At 39.1% G+C, this 24,412-nt stretch overlaps 1 protein-coding gene across 3 annotated transcripts in view; it reads right to left on the minus strand.

Annotated features, from left to right (window-relative positions):
* LOC129546390 (uncharacterized) overlaps window positions 1-24,412 on the minus strand; it is a 35,923-nt gene continuing 11,511 nt past the window's right edge. For all 3 annotated transcript variants that reach the window (XM_055411298.2, XM_055411301.2, XM_055411300.2), the window contains one exon: window positions 1-24,412. This exon is cut by the window's right edge and continues 5,819 nt beyond it. The gene's annotated coding sequence lies outside the window, so the exon portion shown is untranslated.

The raw sequence follows: 24,412 nt of genomic DNA on the forward strand, positions 1-24,412 counted from the left end.
TAGAAAACATCCAACGTGTCCCTATAACGTCTTGTCAAACACAATAGTTAGCCACATGTTTCTTTAAATAATTGTCCCTGACATTGAAGATGAAATGAACCTTACTTTTCTCTAAATAAATGTTAACTTTTGTCTAAGAACAGAACTTCAAAGGCATATTAAGACAGATTGCATTTAACCCAACATACTCTCTCCCCCGCCCCAAAACAAAACAGACACCAGATGTCAGCTCAGCTGCTGGGAGCTCATCTTCTTTATCTTATTTTTGGCCATTTGCCTGTAGCATGAAACCTTGACAGTGAAAACTGTGAGGCTCCCTGTGATGAGTCAGAGACAAAGGAGAAAGAGATGTCAGGCGGTCTCAACACAGGTGAATGAGGGTAGCACTATGCTGAGGGTATCCTGAAAAAAACCTGTCCTGCCTGCTGTACAGCACAGGGAACTCAGTGTTCTGTAATAAACTAAATGGGAAAAGAATCTGAAAAGAATCTGTATATGTGTAACTGAATCACTTTGCTGTACACCTGAAACTAACACGCTGTAAATCAACTATACTTCAATATGAAATTAAAAAAATTTTAAATCTGTCCTGAATGTGTATGTATTACAGGTGTGTGCATAGTTTTATATTCCAATCCCCCGAAACAGAATTTTTTTTCCATATGGACGACTGAATTTTCTAATGAAGCTTGTCTCAAAATCTGACACTTACCTGAAACACATTGCTACTTACCTGACTGGTTATTTCCTGTCAGCACAGTAGATGCTTGGGCAGCAGTTGTGCAGGTGTGAAAAGGGGCATCTCAACCCTGAAATAAGGCTTTGCGTTTCTATGACCTCATCTCCTTGTTGGGAAGTTATTATCATGTCACTTGTAATAGTGGTGACAAGGTCTGCAAAGGGAGTGGTGAGTATCTGTGAAGACCATCTGTGAATTGTGCTCATAAACAAAACTATTAAGGTGAGAAAGGTATCTAACAGAAATGGCAGAAACAGAGGAGTGAAACCACTTGTTCAAAATGAACAATAATCCCAATGGAAGTTAAATGGAAGACACTGAGGCCCCATAAGTGGGAGAAGTCGTACACACGGCTGTGTGAAATTTTTAGTCCCTTTGTTAGTCTTGTCTTCAAAATACAATTGTTTTCATGCCTGAGACTCTAGGGTACTGAAAATGAAGGGAAGACAGAGTGGTTCAAACAGACAGGAATATTACAGAGACACCGAGTGCTTCAAGAAACATTCATTCCATAGCTTATGTGGGTCACGCCCTTTCCTGGGGTGCAGAGGATAGGTCAGTATACAACCATTACAATGATTTTGCCACCTTGAAATTTTTATCCTGGTTGAGGGAAAGAGACCATAAGTGAGGCACTCAAGTTATTACACTGTACATTATTATATACTGATGGGTTGTATGCAAAAGAGAAAAGGACAGGAGTGTAGTAAAACACAAGAATAGGCATGGGCCACAAAACTGAAAAGGATATTTGTAGTAGGACTCAAACTGATGATGCTATTTTAGAAAATGCTTTAGTAATGGAAATCAACCCTAAATATTCATTGGAAGGACTGATGCTGAAATTGAAGCTCCAATACTTTGGCCACCTGATGTGAAGAGCCGACTCACTGGAAAAGACCCTGATGCTGGGAAAGGTTGAGGGCAGGAGGAGAAGGGGACAACAGAGGATGAGATGGTTGGATGGCATCACCGACTCAATGGACATGAGTTTGAGTGAACCCTGGGAGATGGTGAAGGACAGGGAAGCCTGGTGTGCTGTAGTCCATGGGGTCACAAAGAGTTGGACATGACTGAGTGACAGAACAACAAGATGGGAAAAAACAGGTTTATTTCTTCCTTTGCAGTTCTCTATACATATGTGCGTGTACTCAGTCGCTTAAGTCATGCCCAACTCTTTGCAACCCTGTGGACTGTAGCCTGCCAGGCTCCTCTATCCATGGGATTCTCCAGGCAAGAATACTGGAGCAGGTTGCCATGCCCTCCTCCAGGGGATCTTCCCGACCCAGGGATTTAACCTGCATCTCCTGTATTGCAGCTACATTCTTTACCTACTGCTGAACCACTGGGGAACCCCCTATGTGATACAGTGATAATTCTTTCATCCCTGAACTTGAGTGAAATATTTTAATAATGGACCTTTATTTTTGATGTCTGTGGTAGGGTTTTTTTGTTAATACTTATTAGAAGTTTAAGGAAGTTTCCTTCTATTTCTAGTTTGTTTTAAAAATTTTAAGAAAGGTTGAAATTGCATAAATATTTAATTCACTTAGGTTGATTACATAAAAGATCTCATTTCTTACTAAGCAGTGAAACACATGAAACAATTTTTCCATTTAAAAAATTTTGATACAATTTCAAACTTACAGAAAAGCCACAAGAATTTTAAAAATATATACTTGTAAACACTTTTTCAAAATTTAATAATTATCTTTTGCTGTATTTACTTTTTTCTTTCACCACATACACATCATATATGTATGTATATGTTTATATATACATATATATATCTTCTGAACAACTAGCATATAATTTAAAATTTTCCAATGAGTACTTCAGTGCATAATTCCTTTAGGCATGGAAAACTTCTTATACATAATCAGAGTCCTGTAATAAAATCAGGAATTTAAATATTGACACAATACTATTATTTAAACAACATACATATTACATTATCATTTGTTCCAATATTCCTCTTCATATTTTTCTTTCTGTAGGACCAAATGAACTTAATGCATTACATTTAATTTTCATGTTTCTTTATAAAAGTCCTTTCACAAAACAGTTCCTCAGCCTTCAACTGAGTTCTTTGGATTTGTTGTTTTTTACATGACAGGCCCACTAGTTTGAAACTTTCCCCTGTATTTCTCTAATGTTTTCAACTTACCTGAATAAGTTTTTAGATATTTTTCAGGGAAAATGTCTTCCTCACAGTTTTGTATAGGAGAAAGATGTACATATTTTTCAGAACTATTTTTGTCACTTAAATTTTGTCAGGTTTCTAGACTTTAAACATAATACTTTTCCCATTATATTTAATAATTAATTAGGAGATATTTTGAAAACAATTAAATATCCTGATCAATGACAATTTTCTATCACTAGTTTTAAAAACCACTGGGTATTTTCTAACTCTCTCAGTCTATACATTTTACCTGATATTCTACATATTCTACTGACCTCCCATTTCCTCTATTAATCATTCATATAGAGTTTCATTCATTTATTCACATACACATGAATTTGTGGATTCTTAAATATTTAATTTTTCTCATTGCTCCATTAAGACAATTTCTTATTGTCCAATCAGTACAGTTCAGTCGCTCAATTGTGTCCAACTATTTGCAACCCCACGGACTGCAGCACACCAGGCCTCCCTGTCCATCATCAACTCCCAGAGTTTACTGAAACTCATGTCCATTGAGTCGGTGATGCCAACTAACAATCTGATCCTGTCGTCTCCTTCTCCTCCTGCCTTCAGTCTTCCCTAGCATCAGGGTCTTTTCCCATGAGTCAGCTCTTCACATCAGATGGCCAAAATATGGGAGTTTCAGCTTCAACATCAGTCCTTCCAATGAACACTCAGGACTGATTTCCTGTAGGATGGACTGGTTGGATCTCCTTGCAGTCCAAGGGACTCTCAAGAGTCTTCTCCAACACCACAGTTCAAAAGCATCAGTTCTTTGGGGCTCAGCTTTCTTCACAGTCCAACTCTCACATCCATACATGACTACTGGAAAAACCATAGCTTTACTAGATGGACCTTTGTTGGCAAAGTAATGTCTCTGCTTTTTAACATGCTGTCTAGGTTGGTCACAACTTTTCTTCCAAGGAGTAAACATCTTTTAATTTCATGGCTGCACTCACCATCTGCAGTGATTTTGGAACCCCCCAAAATAAAGTCTCTCACTGTTTCCATTGCTTCCCTATCTATTTGCCATGAAGTGATGGGACCAGATGCCATGATGTTAGTTTTCTGAATGTTGAGTTTTAAGCCAACTTTCTCACTCTCCTCTTTCACTTTCATCAAGAGGCTCTTTAGTTCTTCGCTTTCTGCCATAAGGGTGGTGTCATCTGCATATCTGAGGTTATTGATATTTCTCCCAGCAGTCTTGATTCCAGCTTGTGCTTCATCCAGCCCAGCATTTCGCATGATGTACTCTGCATATAAGTTAAATAAGCAAGGTAACAATATACAGCCTTGACGTACTCCTAGCCCTATTTGGAACCAGTCTGTTGTTCCATGTCCAGTTCTAACTGTTGCTTCCTGACCTGCATACAGATTTCTCAGGAGGCAGGTTAGGTGGTCTGGTATTCCTATCTTTTGAAGAATTTTCCACAGTTTGTTGTGATCCACACAGTCAAAGGCTTTGGCATAGTCAATAAAGCAGAAGTAGATGTTATTATTGAACTCTCTTGCTTTTTCGATGATCCAACGGGTGTTGGCAATTTGATCTCCGATTCCTCTGCCTTTTCTAAATCCAGCTTGAACATCTGGAAGTTCACGGTTCACGTACTGTTGTTCACGTATTGTCCATTATTGTCAGTGATAATCTTTTCCCAAAGTGTCCTTGCCATTTCACATTTCCAAATCAGTGAGTGTATATTCTGCCAGTGTTTGGTGTCATTGGTGTTTATTATTTTATGCTTTCCTCTGCATTTGAAATGATCTGTCATTGAGGTTTTAATTTTCATTTCCCTTATGACTGATAAAGTAAAAACACTTGAACATAGTTTGTGAAACATGTAATGCACTTGCTTCAACATAAAATTTCACGATTTTGATCACTGTACTCAGAATATGTAAATTACTGTTCATTTAGGAACCATAACCAAAGTATTCATTGGTCAAAGGGTTTAATGTTCCCAATTTACCCTCAAAAAGGAAAATGTGTACACATGGAGAGAAAATATTTATAAAACCAAGATAAAGGAATCTTTACTCATAAAGAATATGAACTAATTCTATAGAAAATCTATCTCAAACTTGATTGTAAAAATATTCCCTTGAGATTAGAAATCAAAAGAAGATGGCCACTCTCTGCACTGATACCATATGGTACTGGAAGTCCTACTGGAGGTCTTGCCTCACACAATAAGGCAAGACAACAAATATGTAACAAGTCCTCAAAACTTCAACTATTTCCACAAATGTCATCTTCACTATGAATCCTATTGGGGACACTCTATTTACTATTTCAACCCATCCTAATCCACTGTCCCTACTCCTGTTCTGTCTTCTATAGGTTCCTCCCTTGCCTTCTGACATACACTGCAACCTAGTAACTGAGGTGCTCTGTTTATTGTATGTTTCTAGCAACTACAATTTAAGTTTCATGAGGGGAATTTTAAGTTTTGGGTACTGATATATGGCAAAAAAAAAAAAAAGTCCTTGATCCACAGAAGATATACAATAAATATTTGCTGAAACACGGTATTCCCATTGACTTGTACCAATCTGGAATCTTCCTTTGGTCTACTAACACCATTTCTGTTTTCAACTTCAGAAAACTTCCCGCACTTTGGGAAAAAATCAAACTGTATTTTTGTGTCAAAACTCTTCTGATGGTTTGACATCCATTGGAGTCATGTGTTTACCTCCATTATCTTACTTGGATCTCAATGTCCTCTGCTTAGCTGCCCTTGAGATTGAGTTTTCCACTTTCATTTTTCCTAGTTAAGGTGTTCCCCAGCTACTTCTGTAACTCCCACTGGAAATTTTTAGCTGGAAGTTAATAGTTTCCAGTACTACACACAAGTCACAAATGCTTTTCATAGTCTCCACTCCCCTTGCACATACTGTCACTGCAATTACAGGTGAAATGATAATCACTCCCCATCAGAGGGATGACATCATGAAATCAAAATCTTTTTCCTCGTGTTCAAATATCCACTTCTCACTTCTGCACAGATGCTATCCCTGCAATGCAGAGTCCTGACAGCAAATTCCCGTCAAGTAAGTAACACTTCTCTTCAGAAAACTTTCACATTCTTAGAAGGAAAATATCTCAGGAAATCTAACTGCCTATTCAGGCTAAAATATTTATGTCTTCTGAATTTGAAACAAAAGTATTTTTATATTCGTGTATGTTGAAAGTTTGTTTGCTAAGAAAACAAGTATATTACCACCCTTAGCCACCTCTGCCCTCCTACTTTGAGCCAGCTCTGAAGTCATCTTTCCCTCAGAGAGATTTCACTAACTGAAATATGAAGGGGAAAAGTTATACTATAAAGTCTTATTTCTATAAATCTTATATGAAATACACCCCAAATTGGAGGGGTTTTGTAAAAGAGGTAAAAGTGGGTGAGGAGACCATACATATATACATATATAATCTCAGAGAATTCAGGTTTTCAACATCTTTCAGAGCTTAGGATAGCATAAAGAATTACCAGTTGTAAAATTAATAAGTCCTGGGGATGTAATATACAGCATGATGACTATAGTTGTTCAGTCGCTAAGTCGCGTACAACTCTGCAACCCCATGGACTGTAGTCCATCAGGCTCTACTGTCCATGGCGTTCTCCCAGCAAGAATACTGCAGTGGGTTGCCATTTTCTTCTCAAACAGTTAATAATAATACTATATTTGAAAGTTGCTAACAGTAGATCCTAAAATTTCTTATCACAAGAAAATTGTGATTATGTGTGTTGATGAATGTTAACTAGACTTACTGTGGTGATCATTTCCCTATACGTGTAAATGAATCATGCTGTACACCTGAAACTAATATGATGCCACATGTCAGTTATATCAATTTACACAAAGAGTTGTTAGTTGTAAATCATGCTTAATTTATTATGGTTTGTGATAGTAAGTGAAAGGTAAAACTTCTTTCTGGGAATACCACACCACCTGACCTGCCTCTTGAGAAACCTGTATGTAGGTCAGGAAGCAACAGTTAGAACTGGTCATGGAACAACAGACTGGTTCCAAATAGGAAAAGGAGTACGTCAAGGTTGTATATTGTCACCCTGCTTATTTAACTTATATGTAGAATACATCATGAGGAACGCTGGGCTGGAAGAAGCACAAGCTGGAATCAAGATTGCTGGGAGAAATATCAATAACCTCAGATATGCAGATGACACCACCCTTATGGCAGAAGGTGAAGAGGAACTCAAAAGCCTCTTGATGAATGTGAAAGAGGAGAGTGAAAAGTTTGGCTTGAAGCTCAACATTCAGAAAACGAAGATCATGGCATCTGGTCCCATCACTTCATGGGAAATAGATGGGGAAACAGTGGAAACAGTGTCAGATTTTAGTTTTGGGGGCTCCAAAATCACTGCAGATGCTGATTGCAGCCAGGAAATTAAAAGATGCTTACTCCTTGGAAGGAAAGTTATGACCAACCTAGATAGTATATTAAAAGTAGAGACATTACTTTGCCAACCAAGGTCCATCTAGTCAAGGCTATGGTTTTTACTGTGGTCATGTATGGATGTGAGAGTTGGACTATGAAGAAGGCTGATCGCCGAAGAATTGATGCTTTTGAACTGTGGTGCTGGAGAAGACTCTTGAGAGTCCCTTGGACTGCAAGGAGATCCAACCAGTCCATTCTAAAGAAGATCAGTCCTGGGTGTTCATTGGAAGGACTGATGTTAAAGCTGAAACTCCAATACTTTGGCCACCTCATGCGACGAGTTGACTCACTGGAAAAGAGTCTGATGCTGGGAGGGATTAGGGGTGGGAGGAGACGGGGACGACAGAGAATGAGATGGCTGGATGGCATCACCAACTCGATGGACATGAGTTTGACTGAACTCCTAGAGTTGGTGATGGACAGGGAGGCCTGGCGTGCTGTGATTCATAGGGTCGCAAAGAGTCGGACACGACTGAGCGACTGAACTGAACTGAACTGAAAACTTCTTTCAGAGGAATTTGATCCAAAATAATGTATGTTATAGTTGAAAATAATGGAATCTCACCTCAAATTCATTTGTATTTTTCTGATGAGCCCTATGTTAAAAGTTTTACTTTTTCTAAGGACTGCCCCTTCATACATATTAGCAGCATTTCTTGGGTCGTTTTTTAACTGTATAGTCTCAACACTGAGGTGATTATTGATACTTTTCTATGTCCTACTATATTCTATTGTAATGAATATTTTAATAAATATTTTACTTAGACTAATTTTAATATGTGGCCTGTTCCTTCTGCCTTCATTATGACATTTTTATGAAATAGTCTTTTGTCTGTAGCATGTACAGTATTGATGTACTCTATCAAAGATTATAAAAATATAGTCAGTATTTTATCTATGAGATTGGTTATATATCATTTTAGGTCCTATAATTTATTATTTCTTTAGGTCCTGTTTTGAAAGTTCTCTAAGGTGTGAGATAAAAATTTACCTCTAATTTCAACCATTATTCTTCTAATACTGTGTGACAAAGTGAAATACTTAATTCCCCAACTAATTAAAGATGCTACAGTCTATAGGGTTGCAAAGAGTCAGATATACTGAAGCAACTTAGCAGGCACATGTGTAATCTTAGCTTCCTGACTGACCATGGGTCAAACTGATACTCTCTGCGTTGGAAGGTGAAGTTGCAAGTTTCAAATTTTATTAATTTTTTAAAGTATTTTTAAGTTGCAGGGAAAATTTAGGAAGATTTTCATTTGAATAATATTAAACCATATATTTACATAAATGAAGCTTCCCTCATAGCTTAGTCAGTAAAGCATCTGCTTGCAATGAGGGAGACCTGGGTTCAATTCCTGGGTTGGGAAGTTCCCTTGGAGAAGGAAATGGCAACCTACTCCAGTATTCTTGCCTGGAGAATTCCATGGAAAGAGGAGCCTGGCAGGCTACAGTTCCAATGGTGTCGCAAAAGAGTCAGACATGACTTAGCACTATCTTTACATAAATGAAATGATTTGCAATATTTTAGCTTCTCTTTTAGTCTGCAATGTACCTCTACTGATTATCATTTTGTCCTGAAGTCAATATATAAAATTAGTTCTTACTTTTGTTTCAATATCCCTTTATGAATTTATAGAATAAATACTCTATTCCTTAACTTCCTGAAAACATAACCACTTACTTAACCTAAAGTAATCCCAGATGTCTGGGGAAATTTCCTTGCTTGATGGTCTGAGAAAATGTTCCAGGCACCTTTTATTTTACTTTTTTTTTTTAAAGATACATGTTTTCTTTCAGTGAGGAACTGTTTTTGTGAACACAGTTGTAGTAATGGGAATGGGAGTTGGTCAGAGTATGTAGATATGTTCAATGGAATGGTGTACAATATATATTTATGATTCAGATAAAATACAGCTCAAGTTAATGATAATTCTTTCAAACAAATGTAAAAGTATAAAATTTTCTCTTAAACTCTTTGCAGTTTTGTTTTTTCTTAGTTTCATTTCAGTTCAATTCAGTCGCTCAGTCTTGTCCGACTCTTTGCAACCCCATAGACTTCAGCACGCCAAGCCTCCCTGTTCATCACCAACTCCTGGAGTTTACTCAAACTCATGTCCATGGGGTCAGTGATATCATCCAGCCATCTCATCCTCTGTCATCCCCTTTTCCTCACGCCTTCAATCTTTCCCAGCATCAGGGTCTTTTCCAATGAGTCAGTTATTCGCATGAGGTGGCCAAAGTATTGGAGTTTCAGCTTCAATATCAGTCCTTCCAATGAACACCCAGGACTGATCTCCTTTAGGATGGACTGGTTGGATCTCCTTGTGGTACAAGGGACTCTCAAGAGTCTTCTCCAACACCACAGTTCAAAAGCATCCATTCTTTGGCGCTCAGCTTTCTTTATAGTCCAACTCTCACATCCATACATGACCATTGGAAAAACCATAGCCTTGACTAGACGGACCTTTGTTGGCAAAGTAATGTCTCTGCTTTTTAATATGCTCTCTAGATTGGTCATAACTTTCCTTCCAAGGAGTAAGCGTCTTTTAATTTCATGGCTGCGCTCACCTTCTGCAGTGATTTTGGAGCCCCCAAAATAAAGTCTGCCACTGTTTTCCACATCTCTTTGCAATGAAGTGATGGGACTGGATGCCATGATCTTAGTTTTCTGAATGTTGAGCTTTAAGCCAACTTTTTCACTCTCCTCTTTCACTTTCATCAAGAGGCTCTTAGTTCACTTTCTGCCATAAGGGTGGTATCATCTGCATATCTGCGGTTATTGATATTTTCCTCAGCAATCTTGATTCCAGCTTGTGCTTCATCCAGTCCAGCATTTCTTTTGATGTACTCTGCATATAAGTTAAATAAGCAGGGTGACAATATACAGCCTTGACGTACTCCTTTCCCTATTTGGAACCAGTCTATTGTTCCATGTCTAGTTCTAACTGTTGCTTCCTGACCTGCATACAAATTTCTCAAGAGGCAGGTCAGGTGGTACGGTATCCCCATCTCTTTCAGAATTTTCCAGTTTGTTGTGAGCCACATAGTCAAAGGCTTTGGCATACTCAATAAAGCAGATTTTGCAATTAGTATTTTAAGATAGTTGGAAATTTCTTAGTTTAGAGGAAGCCTCATTTTCCAACTACCATAAAATACTAATTTCAAAATATTTATATCCCTGTTTTTATTAATATGGTCATAGGAAATTTTAACATCTTTGAAGGTATTTTTTCTTTGATATATAGTTTAGTTGAAATATATAGTCCAGCCGTGATCCTATAGTGGTTAGTACTCTGTGGTGTGAAATATATAGACCAAACTTCTTTTTCTTTTTGCTGCACCAAGCAGCTTGCAGGTTCTTAGTTTTCTGAGTGAGGATTGAACTGGGGTCCCAGCAGTGAAAGCACTGAGTCCTAACCACTGAACCACCACGGAATTCTCCACAAACTTTTTTTTTTAATGACATGTTTTTATTGCTATATTTGCAATGACTTTTTAGCATAGTTAGGGTGTCCCTGCTGGACCCCCACCCCAACCCAGCCTCACCCCTCCAGCCCATGTCAGAGTATGAGGGAAGCCTTTCCAGGACTCCCTCGGCTGTCTCAGATTGGACATGACACAGATGTGGGCTAAGTAAAGCTGCTTCAAGGAAGAATTCAGTCATAGAAAGTGCATCAGCCTTCAGTTCGAAGGCCCCCAAACATTTTTTTAAGTACTTATTTGACTGAACCAGGTCTTAGTTGCAGCACACAAGATCTTTAGTTGCAGACTGTGAACTCTTAGTTGCAGTATCTGGAATCTAGTTCCCTGACCAGGGATTGAACCTGGGCCTCCTGCACTGGGGGCATGGAGTCTTAGCCACTGGGCTACCAGAGAAGTACCCCCCCAAACATTTTTTAAGTTAAAACCTTACCTTGTTGTACAGATAGGACACATACCTATTACATAATATAATGAGCCATATATGTTTTATTATAGATTTGCCTTTGAATTTTAGGAATGTTTTAATTCCATTTTAAGTGAAATAAATCTTTAGTTTTTAAAACTGTAACACAAGATCAATTCATATATATCTAGCTTTCATTTCTGCCGTTCCAGCTTCTACTTCCTATGCAATGCTATATCATTCATCTTAATATGGGTTTGGGGTTTGTTCTTACGTGCATTTTTAAAGCAGTTTAATACACATACATGTGTGTGTTCATATTCATTTGGAAACCTAAGAAAATTGCAGCATACTATGCCTTCTCTTCCCCATCTCTTCTTTTACTTAAAAACTATATTCTGGAAATAATTTCATAGACATGTATAGAGAGGTTCCTCATTCGATTTTATAGATATCAGTATTCTATTGTGTGAATGGTACATTATTTATTTAAACATCCTCTTTTAGTTGGATATTTGTTTACAACATGGGGCTCTAATAAATAGCTTTGAATCCATAAACACATATTAATGCCCATTTAAAATGAGAAAAGTGTATTGCTAAAAGAAGAGAAATATGTGTTAGATTTAGGCTGGGCAGATGAAAGTAACACATTGTTGCTTGTTTTTCTATCATTTCGGGACTCAAACTCAGCGTCTCTGAGGTACTGATGTAATGGGCTCTTCCAATTTGAAAATGGGGATTACCTTCCTCACTCAGACTGGAGCTGGGATCCTGGGAAACTCTCTGCCTCTGTTTTTATAACTTCACTTTACTCAGTGGAAACAAGCTGAGACTCACAGACCTGATTCTCCATCAGCTGGTTTTAGCCAACAACTTGGTCCTTTTCTCTAGAGGGATCCCACAAACCATGGCAGATTTGAGGTTAGAATATTTCTTGGATGTGGCTGGATGTAAACTTGTCATCTATGTACAGAGTGGCTAGAGGGGTGTCACTTAGCACCACCTGCCTCCTCAATGTTTTCCAGGCCCAGGCCATTAAGCCGTGTTCCAGGACCTCAAGGTGGATGGAGCATAAAGTGAGATCCTGGAAGTGCCTTCATTTCTGCTGTGCCCTCTGCTGGCTCCCATATCTCTTGGTAAAGGTCTTTATTCCAATGAGAGTCATAAGACCAAGAAACTGCAAAAACATTAGTCCAAAAAAAAAAAGTTACAGATATTTTTTGTCACTCAGATCAGAAAGATTTATGGTCACACAACATGCTGTCCTAGTTTTTTCCTTTGATGTTGTATGTTTGGGCCTCTTTGTATGGACTGGTGGCTCCATGGCCAATGTCCTGATCAGGCACAAGCAGCGAGCTCAACACATTCACAGCCGCAGACTTTCTCCCAGACCTTCCCACAAGGCCAGAGCCACATGCACCATTGACCTGGTAAGCTTCTTTGTCTTCTTTTATTCTCTCCCTTGCATTTCAGCTCTTTCCATTATCCTTACTGTGTCACCAAGCCAGTGGCTGGTGACCATTTCTGTGTTCCTGGCTTCATGCTTTCCAACATAAAGTCCCTTTTTCCTTATGACCAGTGACACCCATATCTATCAACTCTTCTCTGATTTCTGGGCCAAAATTTCATTTATTGCTAATCTGGTTAAACAGCTATAACTATGCTGATTTTTGCACTTGGATAAATAATAAGTTTAGTTTTGAAAAAATTTAATGAATAAAGGTTATTGTTAGATACTAAGAATCCTGCTAGGAATCTAGTGAGTAAAACTAAATACATTTCTGCCTTCCTAGAATTTCTAGTATTACCAGAAACTGAAATCATATACTCAGTTATATCAGTTATACTGAACTTATTTCATTTACTGATGTTTCTTTGTCATGAATGGAGACTCTTGAGAAAGTTTTGAGGAAGTACAAAGGAGCAAATTAGCAAATTTTGTGATAAAGACTGATATTATGTGCTTATTTTTCATATAGTTAACCTTAAAATTTATTAATTTTTTTTGTATTTTTACAAAATGAAATTTTTAAAGCATATTTGTATCCAGTAGTTTCAGATAGAGAAAAATCACCTGAAAAGACCCTTTAACTGAAAGTCACAGTAGCCCTCAGAGATCTCATGAAATCTGCCATGTCTGGTGTTGATATACAGTGAGGAGGACCATGTTGGAATGTGAAACAATAAATATACATTATGACTGGTTCTGATACATACTATAAAACTAGTCATGAATTCTAATTGTTCTTGTAAAAATAATGCCAGTACAATTTAGGTTTAAGGTTGGGGGCGGGAGGAGAAGGGGACGACGGAGAATGAGATGGCTGGATGGCATCACCGACTCTGTGGACATGAGTTTGAGTGAACTCCGGGAGTTGGTGATGGACAGGGAGGTCTGGCGTGCTGTGATTCATGGGGTCGCGGAGAGTCGGACACGACTGAGCGACTGAACTGAACTGAGATGGCCCAAATTACCAGCTCTGATTATTAGAAATCATTTTAGTAAAATATTCAGAAGATCCCCTGGAGAAGGAAAAGGCTACCCACTACAGTATTCTGGCCTGAAGAATTCCATGGACTATATAGCATAGTCCATGGGGTATAGTCCATGGTGTCGCAGAGTCGGACACGGCTGAGTGACTTTCACTATCACTTTCATTCGATTAAATATATGTCATAAGAGTTACATTTTTACCATCTTTAATTTCAGTTGATATTTTGTCTTAATTGTTCTGAAAAAGTGAATCACTAATTTTTGTAGGATCAAATTTTGTTACTTAGCATCTCTTTTGTATGATCAGGTAATGCAAATTAATGGTAAAATATTTAGCATAACACATTACATTTCTTCTTTTTTCTAGATTCTATCTTTTTTTTTTTTTTTGGCCATGTGGCTTGCAGGATCTTATTTTCCAGACTAGGGATCAAACCCATGTCCCCAGCAGTGGAAGCACAGAGTCTTAACCACCAGATTGCCAGGGAACTCCCTCTTTTTTTCTAGTATTAAAGTAAAAAACTATCTTCTTTGCAATTATCTGATTATTATCTGCTTGTTATTTAAGGCAAGTTTTTCTGAGGCTTTTAATATGTCTATGTAAAAACCAAATTGTCTGTGTCATTTTCGTGATAGATCAGATATCTCACATAAGTGTTTTGAAATTAGTTACATAATGTCTTGAATTTTACTTCCTGGAAATACACAACCTAAAATCTTTCATACCAACACTGTGAGCTTAAGTCATCTCCTTAACACAGAGCTATCTTATAATTTTTTATTAAATCACAGTGGTCTTCAAAATTGAACATGTATCAGGAAGAAAAGTTTGTGAATGTCTATGAAACCCATATTCTGGGCCCCCAACTCTAGTGTTTCTGACTGAGTACAGAAGAATTTACATTTCTAACAAAATTTACAGAGCATACTATGATACTAATCCAAGGAATTATTTTGTGAACCATTAATCTAATTTTTATTAAAGTTCACATAATTTCTATGAGTTTTTGTACCCTAACTTATGCTTTATTACAACAGTGGTTTTTTCATTTTTATCAACCCAGTTCTTTCCAGATTTACCACGGAGAAAGGAGTCCATATCTTTCATATGATGCACGTTTAAAAATCTTTACACTTACCAAACAAAAACTCACCAACAAAAGTGACCTTAGTGAAAATGATGCAGTAAGGAATTTGAAATCTCTATCCTGCCACTTAAGCAAAGATTACGCCTATGAAAGCTCTCAGAATCAGCTTTTTCAGGAATCTGAAATCTAATTTAAAAACTTACAATCACCAGGGGAGTATTAAATGAACAAAGAAGTTGCCAAATTTTGGAAAATATTGCAGCCTGTTAACTTACCTGCCTACCATCCCCAACTCTGCTACCACCTCATGGGCTCGCTGGTGTATTAGTGGGCCTTATGGACCTTATTCTCAAAGACTTATAGTTTTGAGCTTTAGCATGTCTGATGGTGGCATGGGCGATCAGCTAAGGGACCTGTCTCTGTTCTCTCCACCTCACATTAGTTCCCAGAGCTGCAGTGGCTTTCTGAGGGACATCAGTCAAAAGCACTAAAGACAAATATCTCAGTTGTTTCTTTGAAAAGATAACAAAATTGATAAGCCCCTAACTAGAAAGATAATGGCATCTGGTCCCATCACTTCATGGCTAATAGATGGGGAAACAATGGAAACAGTGACAGACTTTATTTTGGGGGGCTCCAAAATCACTGCATCCATGAAATTAAGACACTTGCTCCTTGGAAGAAAAGTTATGACCAACCTAGATAGCATATTAAAAAGCAGAGACATTACTTTACCAACAAAGGTCCATCTAGTCAAAGCTTTGGTTTTTCCAGTAGTCATGTACGGATGTGATTTGGACTATAAAGAAAGCTGAGCGCCAAAGAATGGATGCTTTTGAACTGTGGTGTTGGAGAAGACTCTTGAGAGTCCCTTGAACAGCAAGGGGATCCAACCAGTCCATCCTAAAGGAAATCAGCCCTGAATTATTCATTGGAAGGACTGATGCTGAAGCTGAAACTCTAATACTTTGGCCACCTGATGCGGAGAACTAACTCATTTGGAAAGGCCCTGATGCTGGGAAAGATCAAAGGCAGGAGGAGAGGATGAGATGGTTGGATGGTATCACTGACTCAGTGGACATGAGTTTGAGTAAGCTCTGGGAGTTGGTGATGGACAGGGAGGTCTGGTGTGCTTCAGTCCATGGGGTCTCAAAGAGTCGGACACAACTGAGCGACTGAACTGAACTGAGACTGATTAGGAAAAAAAGAGTGCAGGCTCAAATTACTAAAATCACACATGAAAGAGGGTTGTTGTTACTGATCTGGCAGAAATAATCAGGATCAGAAGGCAACACTATGAATAAGTACACTCCAATGAATTACATAACACAGATTAAATGAACAGATTTCTAGAAACACATAAAATATCAAAACCAACTCAAGAAGTAGAAAATCTGAATAAATCTGTAACAAAGACACTAAAATAATAATACAAAAACTACTAATAAAGAAAATCCCAGGGTCAAATGGCTTCTCTGATGAATTCTAACAAATATTTGAAGAGGAAATAACACTAATCTCTCTCAAATTGTTCAAATTAAAAGAGATGGATAGGACATTTCATAACTCATTCTACAAGGCCAGTAATACCTTATACCAAAAACAAAAACATCACAAGAAAATACTTCAGAACAATATCCTTTATGAATAAAAATACAAAACGCTAACAAACCAAATCCATCAGTGTGGTTCAACTTACAGAAATCAATCAACATAACATATGTTAGGTGGGAGGGGGGTTCAAGAAAGGGAACACATGTACACCCGGGGTGGATTCGTGTCAATGTATGGCAAAACCAACCAATATATTAATGTAAGGTAATTTGCCTCCAATAAAATAAATTAAAAAAAAACACATAACATATGTTGATAGAATGGAGGGAAAAAAAAAACCCAAATCAAAGCAATCGATGCAGAACAGTTTTGATGAATTCAACATCCTTTCATAATGATAAAAATACTCAACATGCTAGGATTACTTCATAAAGGGCATTATGAAAACCTCATAGATAACCATACTCAATGATGAAAGACTAAAAGATTTCCCCCTTAACCAAGAATACTACAAGAAGGTTTACTTTCACCACTTCTATTTCACATTGTACTGAAACATCTAACTAGAACAATTACTTAAGCAAGAAAAAGAAATAAAAGGCAACCAAATCATATAGGGAGAAGCAAAACTCTTTGCAGATGACATAATCTTACAGGTATACAATGTCAAAGAATACACACACACATAATTAGAATAATGAATTAATGGAATTGTAGGATATAAGACCAATGCGCAAATATTATATTTCCAGACACTGGAAATCTGAAAAAGAAATTATAAAAACAATTCCACTTACAATAGCTTCAAAAAAGAATAAAACACATAGCAATAAATTTAACCAAAAAGGAGAATGGCAGGGATGGGCAAAATAGGTAAAGGGGACTAAGAGGAACATACTTCCAGTTTTAACATAAGTAAGTCACAGAGATGTAATACACAAATATGGAATGCAGTCAATAATACTGCAACACCCTTGTATGTGACAGATGGTAACTAGCTGATGGTGATCATCTTGCAATATATATAAACACTGAATCCCTGTGTTTTCCATCTGAACTAAACATCCCGCATGCTGCAACAAAGGCTGAAGATCTCTCATGCCACTTGGCATGAGAAGACTTGGCAGAACCAAATGAATAAGTAAACATTAAAAAAAAAAACATTCACAGAATACCTCAACAGCTCTGCCATCACACACAATCTTAGACAGTACCTTCTCTGTATCCACCTTTCTCTGGGGGCACATGTACAACATTGCTTTTAGTACTTTTTTGGTTCTGATGGCAACTTACTCCTTATTTCCTAATTTTGCTTTCAAATGAAAATCAGCCAGCACCCCTGTTAGCGCCTTCAGCAACTCCTTCACTGTAAAAGTTTTGGCAACCTTTTCTCACATATCCTGGAACTTTCTGAACAACTCATGATGACTACAGGTTGCTCAAAGGCTTCTAATGCAAGGAACTGCCCCCTCTTGGTTCCATGGTCTACACCATTAAAAAAAAACACACACACACAACTGATGACTGGTTGATGACTAATGATTGATGCATTTGAACTGTGGTGTTGGAGAAGACTCTTGAGTGCAAGGAGATCCAACCAGTCCATCCTAAAGGAAATCAGTCCTGAATATTCATTGGAAGGACTGATGTTGAAGCTGAAACTCCAATACTTTGGCCATCTGATGCGAAGATCTAACTCATTGGAAAAGACCCCGATGCTGGGAAAGACTGAAGGTGGGAGGAGAAGGGACAACAGAGGATGAGATGGTTGGATGGCATCACCAACTCAATGGACATGGGTTTGAGCAAGCTCCGGTAGTTGGTGATGGACAGGGAAGCCTGGTGTGCTGAAGTCCATGGGGCCTCAAAGAGTCAGACATGCCTGAGTGACTGAACTGACTGAATATCTGGTTACAGAAATCGTGATCTTGAAAATAGAGGCTCTCATAAACCCTGAGTTCGTGACCCTCCATACCACAGTACCCATTATGCTTTTAGTCAAGGAAATAGCACCCCACCTGCTCAGAATGGCGGCCTAGGCCTCCATAAAACAGGATGAAGACAAGCCTGGGACCCCTAGCAAACTATTACTACCCTTGCAGGAGGAGTGGTTTACCCTGTCCTCAGTCTCTTGCCAGAACTTTGGTGCTGGAGGAGGTCACCATGTTCTCTGGACCCAAGGCCACCTGGAGAGCCCCTTGGGATTTACTAAGTGATAGACAATTCCTAGACTGTGTCAGTGGCACTGCTGACCATCAGTGGATGGCCACTGTTCTCCATCCCTTAGCCAGGATGCCCCTGATAAAGGATGGAACAGAAAGGTCAATACAGCTGACGACACTTTATGCAGTTATCTCAGCACTGGATGCCCTGGCGCATCTTCACATTATCACAAAAAATTGTCCCCTTCAAGGTAAAAGACTCTGGGAATCTCCTGACTCACACATATCCAAGCATACATACATCAAAAAATCACTCATGAGGAATTCCCTGGCAGTTCTGCTGTGGGTGCAGATCCCTGGTCAGGGAACTAAGATCCCACAAGCTGCACAGTGTGGCAAAAACAAAAACCCACTCATGTCTCTACATATACTAAGCCTTGCCATAATGCTCCTTATATCTTTTGGAGTTACAGACGCTATTGATAGTAACCAGGACACACATTTCACATTGCAAAATAACAATGAGGGCTCTTGGGAAAGACATCAATAAAACTTTCATGTTCCTATAGATCACAAACAGCTGTTTTAACTGACAGACTTAGTGGTCTCCTCAAGCAACCCCTTTTAAAATTCTAGTCTAGCAAATACACCTCTGAGAGTCTCTACTTTGCTCCAGGCCCTTTGGGTGGCTTACACCTCACACCAACTTTAGCGATTTTTCCATTGTCTTTTCCTACATTTAAAGGGAGGTGTGTCTCACCTTCAAGTACATTAGGCCCTTTAATTATGTCTCTTATAAGTTTTTGATCCTGCCCCCATTGGACAAGGGCTGGAGGCAAGATGGTGGTTGCATACAATCCTCAGGTGCTTTATCCATAGATTATCGCATGGACTCACAAGCTACTCATTTGATAGGGGACCAATTTGAGCTAAACATCTACCACAAAAACAAAATTTTGATCCAGCAATTCCACTTCTGGGTATTTATCTGAAGGAAACAAAATATTTAACTCAAAAAGATATGCACCTCCATGCTCACTGTGGCATTATTTACAACAGTCAAGAAAGCAACCAAAGGGTCCATCTAGATGAGTAATAAAGAAAAGGAAGTGTATATATACATGTAAATGGAATATTACTCAGTCATAAAAAGATGACAATCTGGCCATTTTCAATGTGAACTTTGAGGGCATTATGCTAAGTGACATAAGCCAAAGAAAGAATATAACTTATGATACTGTATTGTATATATGAAAGTTGTTAAGTAGATCTTAAAATTTTCATCACAAGAAAAAAATTGTAACTATGTACAGTGATAGATGTTAACCAGTCATACTGTGATCACCGTGCAATATATACAAATATAGAATCATGTACACCTGAAACAAAAATAATGTTACATGCATTATGCCTCAATGTAAAAGAACTCACATATCTTTAAATTTTATATGTTGAATAGGATTGGTGACTGAAATCTGCATGATGAAATTTTGTTAGCAAACAGAAAACAGAAAAACCAAGTGTGTTTCATTAATTTTATCCAAAGAAGGTGAGGGCTGGGATGATTATTTCCTGAACTGGTTCGAAAGGACAGTGTGGATAAAAAGTTCTCTGCACAGTTGAGGCAAAAGCCAGCATGTTGGTAAATCACCTAACATGCATTAGTGAGTGGGTTTCCACCTGGAAAACTGGTGCTCAGTCACACCAATAACGCACTGCTTGTCATGCAGAACATGTCCAAATCTTGGAAAGGGGAAATTCTGTAGCATAAATTGTGATGCTTCTCTGGTTTCCTCTCTGCATCTGAAATTGCTGAAATGCAAGTCTGTGTGCCTGCCACAGTGAGGCCAAATAATATCAAAACTTTGGACTATGGAACAGAGGAAGGTTTACTGCAGAGTCATGCAAGGAGATGGGTGGCTCATGCCTTAAAACCCCAAAAGCTCAGCAAAGCCCTCTTCTAGGAAAGGTGAGGGAGGGGCGTGGTTAGTTGTTACAAACTTCTTGGCCTCAGCTCCTTTGTTTCTGAGGTTAGGTCATGGTCAGCAAAAAACTTTCCTGTAAATCTCTACCAAAGGAACGTTATTCTCTGTTCTGACAAGAAAGGGCAAGGTCCCAAGGCACAAGTTTCACTCTCCGAGGTCCAAGTCCTGCTAAGAGGAGGCAGATCGCAGCTGGTGGCTCCCTCATGACAAAGTACCCAGATCCTGCCCAGCTGTCGCCACCGAGGGAGCCAGGCACCCAGGACTCAACCAGCCCTCAGGCTTCCCAAAACGCCCTTTGCCGAGGTGGGGGCGGGGCAGGTCCCACAGACTGCAACTCAGGCAGACAGCCATTGCTAGTAGGTCACAGAGGCGACCTGGGCCCCTCAGCTCTCTAGATGGGCCAAGTCCAGTTGAGCTGGAGGGCCCGGGGTAGAAGGCCAGCACCCACTTTTTACCTTACTCCACCAGAGGACCACCATTCTGCTGGCAGTTGGCTGAAAATGGCTCACTAATGGTGGCTCATTGACGGTTGCTTGTGGGCAAGACCCACGGAGGCATCAACTAATGGCTGAGCAGGACCATTAACAGTCTCCGAGTAACAGTTGCCTGGTACAGGGTGGGGCAATAATGCTGCACAGCAACTGCCCCAGCTAAAGGGCTGCACTAGGCCGCCCTCTATTATACATTTAGCCACAGAAGAGATGACTATTGGACTGAGCATAACATCCGGTGTAAGGAGAAGCCTATTACCCATCCTCTTTCCTGGACAGCGTCGCACCAAAACTTGAGTCACGGACATCAGGGACAAACTGTAAATTGGCCAACACAGGGGCATTAAAGAAAACGAAACTTTACCTAACACAGCTGCAGGGCTTTACAGTTCTCAGAAATCAGCGGAGAATGTCAGCCAATCTTCAAACTCCCAAGTCTGTTCACACCATCTCTGGGCCTCCCTGTTTCCCTTTCTCAGCTACCCTGGTCCAAATATGGAAGATGACTAGGCAACCAATCAGCTGAAGTTTTAACTCCTGCATTTACCCTGCAAGAATCCCTTAGTCTGTAAGCAACTCAGAACTCGTTACTCCAGTATCTGTGAGTTTCCTGAGTTGCAGACTGAAACTCAGCAATAAACTTATCTTTCTTCTTTGCTTTACTTAATGTGCAGTCTGGGTTTTTAACAACTATACCCAGGTGCTTTGCTACTGTGAACATTGCTGTACATGTCATCTTGTACACGAACTTCTTTTTAGAAAAATGTGAGGTGGGAATAAATCTTTCAGAGTGGTTGTACTAATTATCACACCATCAGTAGGTAACGGCAAGACCCCTGAATATCCACGTCTTCTGCAACACTCGGTGCGGCAACCTGTCCGACTTTAATTCCCGAACCTTGGAAAACGTTTATTGGAGTGAGCAAACAAGACTAGGGCTTAATACAGCTCTCTCTCCTCCCACTCCTGCATTACCAGTATTCTTGGAGTTTGCAGGAGAAATAAATTCTTGACAGATTTCCCTGACGCATCAAATGCCTGTCAGATCCTGCTGGACATCATATCCTGTAAAAATCCTAAATGTCCAAAGGGAGCGTCAGGCCCCTACCCATCTCCGCATACCCGTGACTACATCCAGAATTCACAGATACAAAGGCTTTCCGGTTAACTTTCTTGTGCAAAAGTCCTTGTACACGTTCTTACAATGCACTTAGCGTTAAATTCCCAGAAATGAGAAAGAGCTAAGACCAGGACAATATAACAACCACTGTCTGCACGCACCGCTGATAAAGCAAACGACGCGCATTCCATGACAGCTTGTCTCGCGAGGTGACAAGGTCTCGCGGAGTATGTGAGCCCTCCCACCACAGAACGTAGCGAATCCCGGCTTGAGATGGGGTGGGGTGGGGCCTGCGGTTCACGGAATCCGTTTCTGCCTGGAAATTAAGTTTCCCGCTCGAATGGATTTTCCCTGTGTCGCTGGGCCTTACATTAACTACATTCCCATCTCACATCTTCACTTGTAAGATTATATTATGTATTGAGAGGACTTCTCTGGCGGTCCAGTGGTTAAGGTTAAATGAGACTCCACGCTCCCAATGCAGGGGGCCCGGTTCGATCCCTGGTTGGGGAAGATCCAACATGTCGCATAATGCGACATCCCCCACATCCCCTAAAAAGGGGGATCTTCATCTCTATTTCAAATTATGACAGGGTTTTAAATTTCCTAAAATTTTGTTTAGGATATTCTGTGTCCATGTTCATGTGGGTGTTGGGTCTTCAGTTCTAATAGTACTACCTGATTTTGGTATCAAGTTAATCTCCTAAAACTAGTTGAGAAGAGTTCCATCCTTTAAAAAAAATGATTTGAGTAGAATTGGAATTACTTCTTCCTTATGTCTAGAAGAATTCACTAGTGAAGTCATCTTGGCACAAAATCATAACGGTAAAATTTTAAACTACCTAATTTAGTGTCTGTAATAGAGGCCACTTCAGAGTACTCGTTTCTTCCTCAGTGAACCTGAGTTGTTGGAGTATTCAAGAAATTTTTTGGTCAATTTCTAGTTGTTGTAGAGTTGTTGGAAAGAATTGTTAAAAATATCGTATACTCCCTGGAGCCCTGCGTGGGAACTGTCTTCCCTGCTAGAACTCAGGCTGAAGGACGCAGCTCCTATAGCAGATTTGAGGTCAGGGCCCAGGGCACAAGGGGCCAAGAGGGGACATATCAGAGGGCAGCAGAGGCTCTGCCCTTCTTTCCTGTATCCTGTGGACTTACTTTTCTGAGTTACCTACACTGGCCTAAGGTAGGCCACTGTTCATCCCTGGTCAGGGAATTAAGATCCTGCATGCTGCATGGCAAGCTATCTAATTTTTGTTGTGATTTCTTTTTCAACCGAAACATAGTTTGTTTTGCCCAACTTTTTATTGGACCACCCTGAGAGAGAGGAAACGCACTGTTGTGAGATGACTGGAGTGGCGCAGCTGCTATATAAATCAAGGTTTTGTTGCATTTTAAATAAATAAAAACTGAAATATCACATATAACCTTGACTTCCCTGGTAGTCCATTGGTTAAGACTCTGCACTTCCAGTACAAGGGACACGGGTTCAATCCCTGGTCAAGGAACTAAGATTTCACATGGGGCAGCCAAAAATCATTTTTTTTGGCCATACCATGCAGCATGGGGAATCTTATGTATAATTCTTTGAATGTTTTTACTGTATCTAGTGCTATCCCATCTTTCATTCCTTATATTGGTAATTTTTTTCCTGATCAATCTACCTAGAGATCCATCAGTTATATTGATCCAGTCAAAAGACAGCTTTGGAGTTCACTGATTTTCTGTATTTTAATTATTTTATTAATTTCTGTTCTTTATTCCTTTTGCCTACTTTGACTTTATGTTTGTTTCTAATAGTGTCTTAACTTGGATATTGTTTTAGTTCTTCCCTTACTTTCAAAATACTTAAATCTATACCTTTTCTTCTAATCTCAGCAGTAACAAATCTTGATATATTAGGTTTCATTCCACTTGGTTCAAAATATTATCTAATTTCTCAGGGTCTTCCCTGATGGTCCAGTAGTTAAGATCCTGCATTCCCAATGCAAGAGGGCATAGGTTCAATCCTAGGGAACTAAAATCCTGCATGGTACATTGCATAGCCACACACAAAAAAAACTGTTTAACTTCCAAATATGTTAAACTAGGGATTTTTTCTAACAGTGTTCTTTCATGAATTCTAGTTTAATTCTCCTGTGCTTAGAGTATATATCTTCATGATTTTAATTTTATATTTATTGGTACTTTTTATGGCCTAGAATATTATTTTTGTGAAAATTCTTTCTGACCCTAAAGTTCTCTAA

The sequence above is a fragment of the Moschus berezovskii genome, chromosome 22 (assembly GCF_049115385.1).
Source record: "Moschus berezovskii isolate FMDL1 chromosome 22, NW_MosBer_1.0, whole genome shotgun sequence".
In the NCBI taxonomy this organism is placed as follows: Eukaryota; Metazoa; Chordata; class Mammalia; order Artiodactyla; family Moschidae; genus Moschus; species Moschus berezovskii.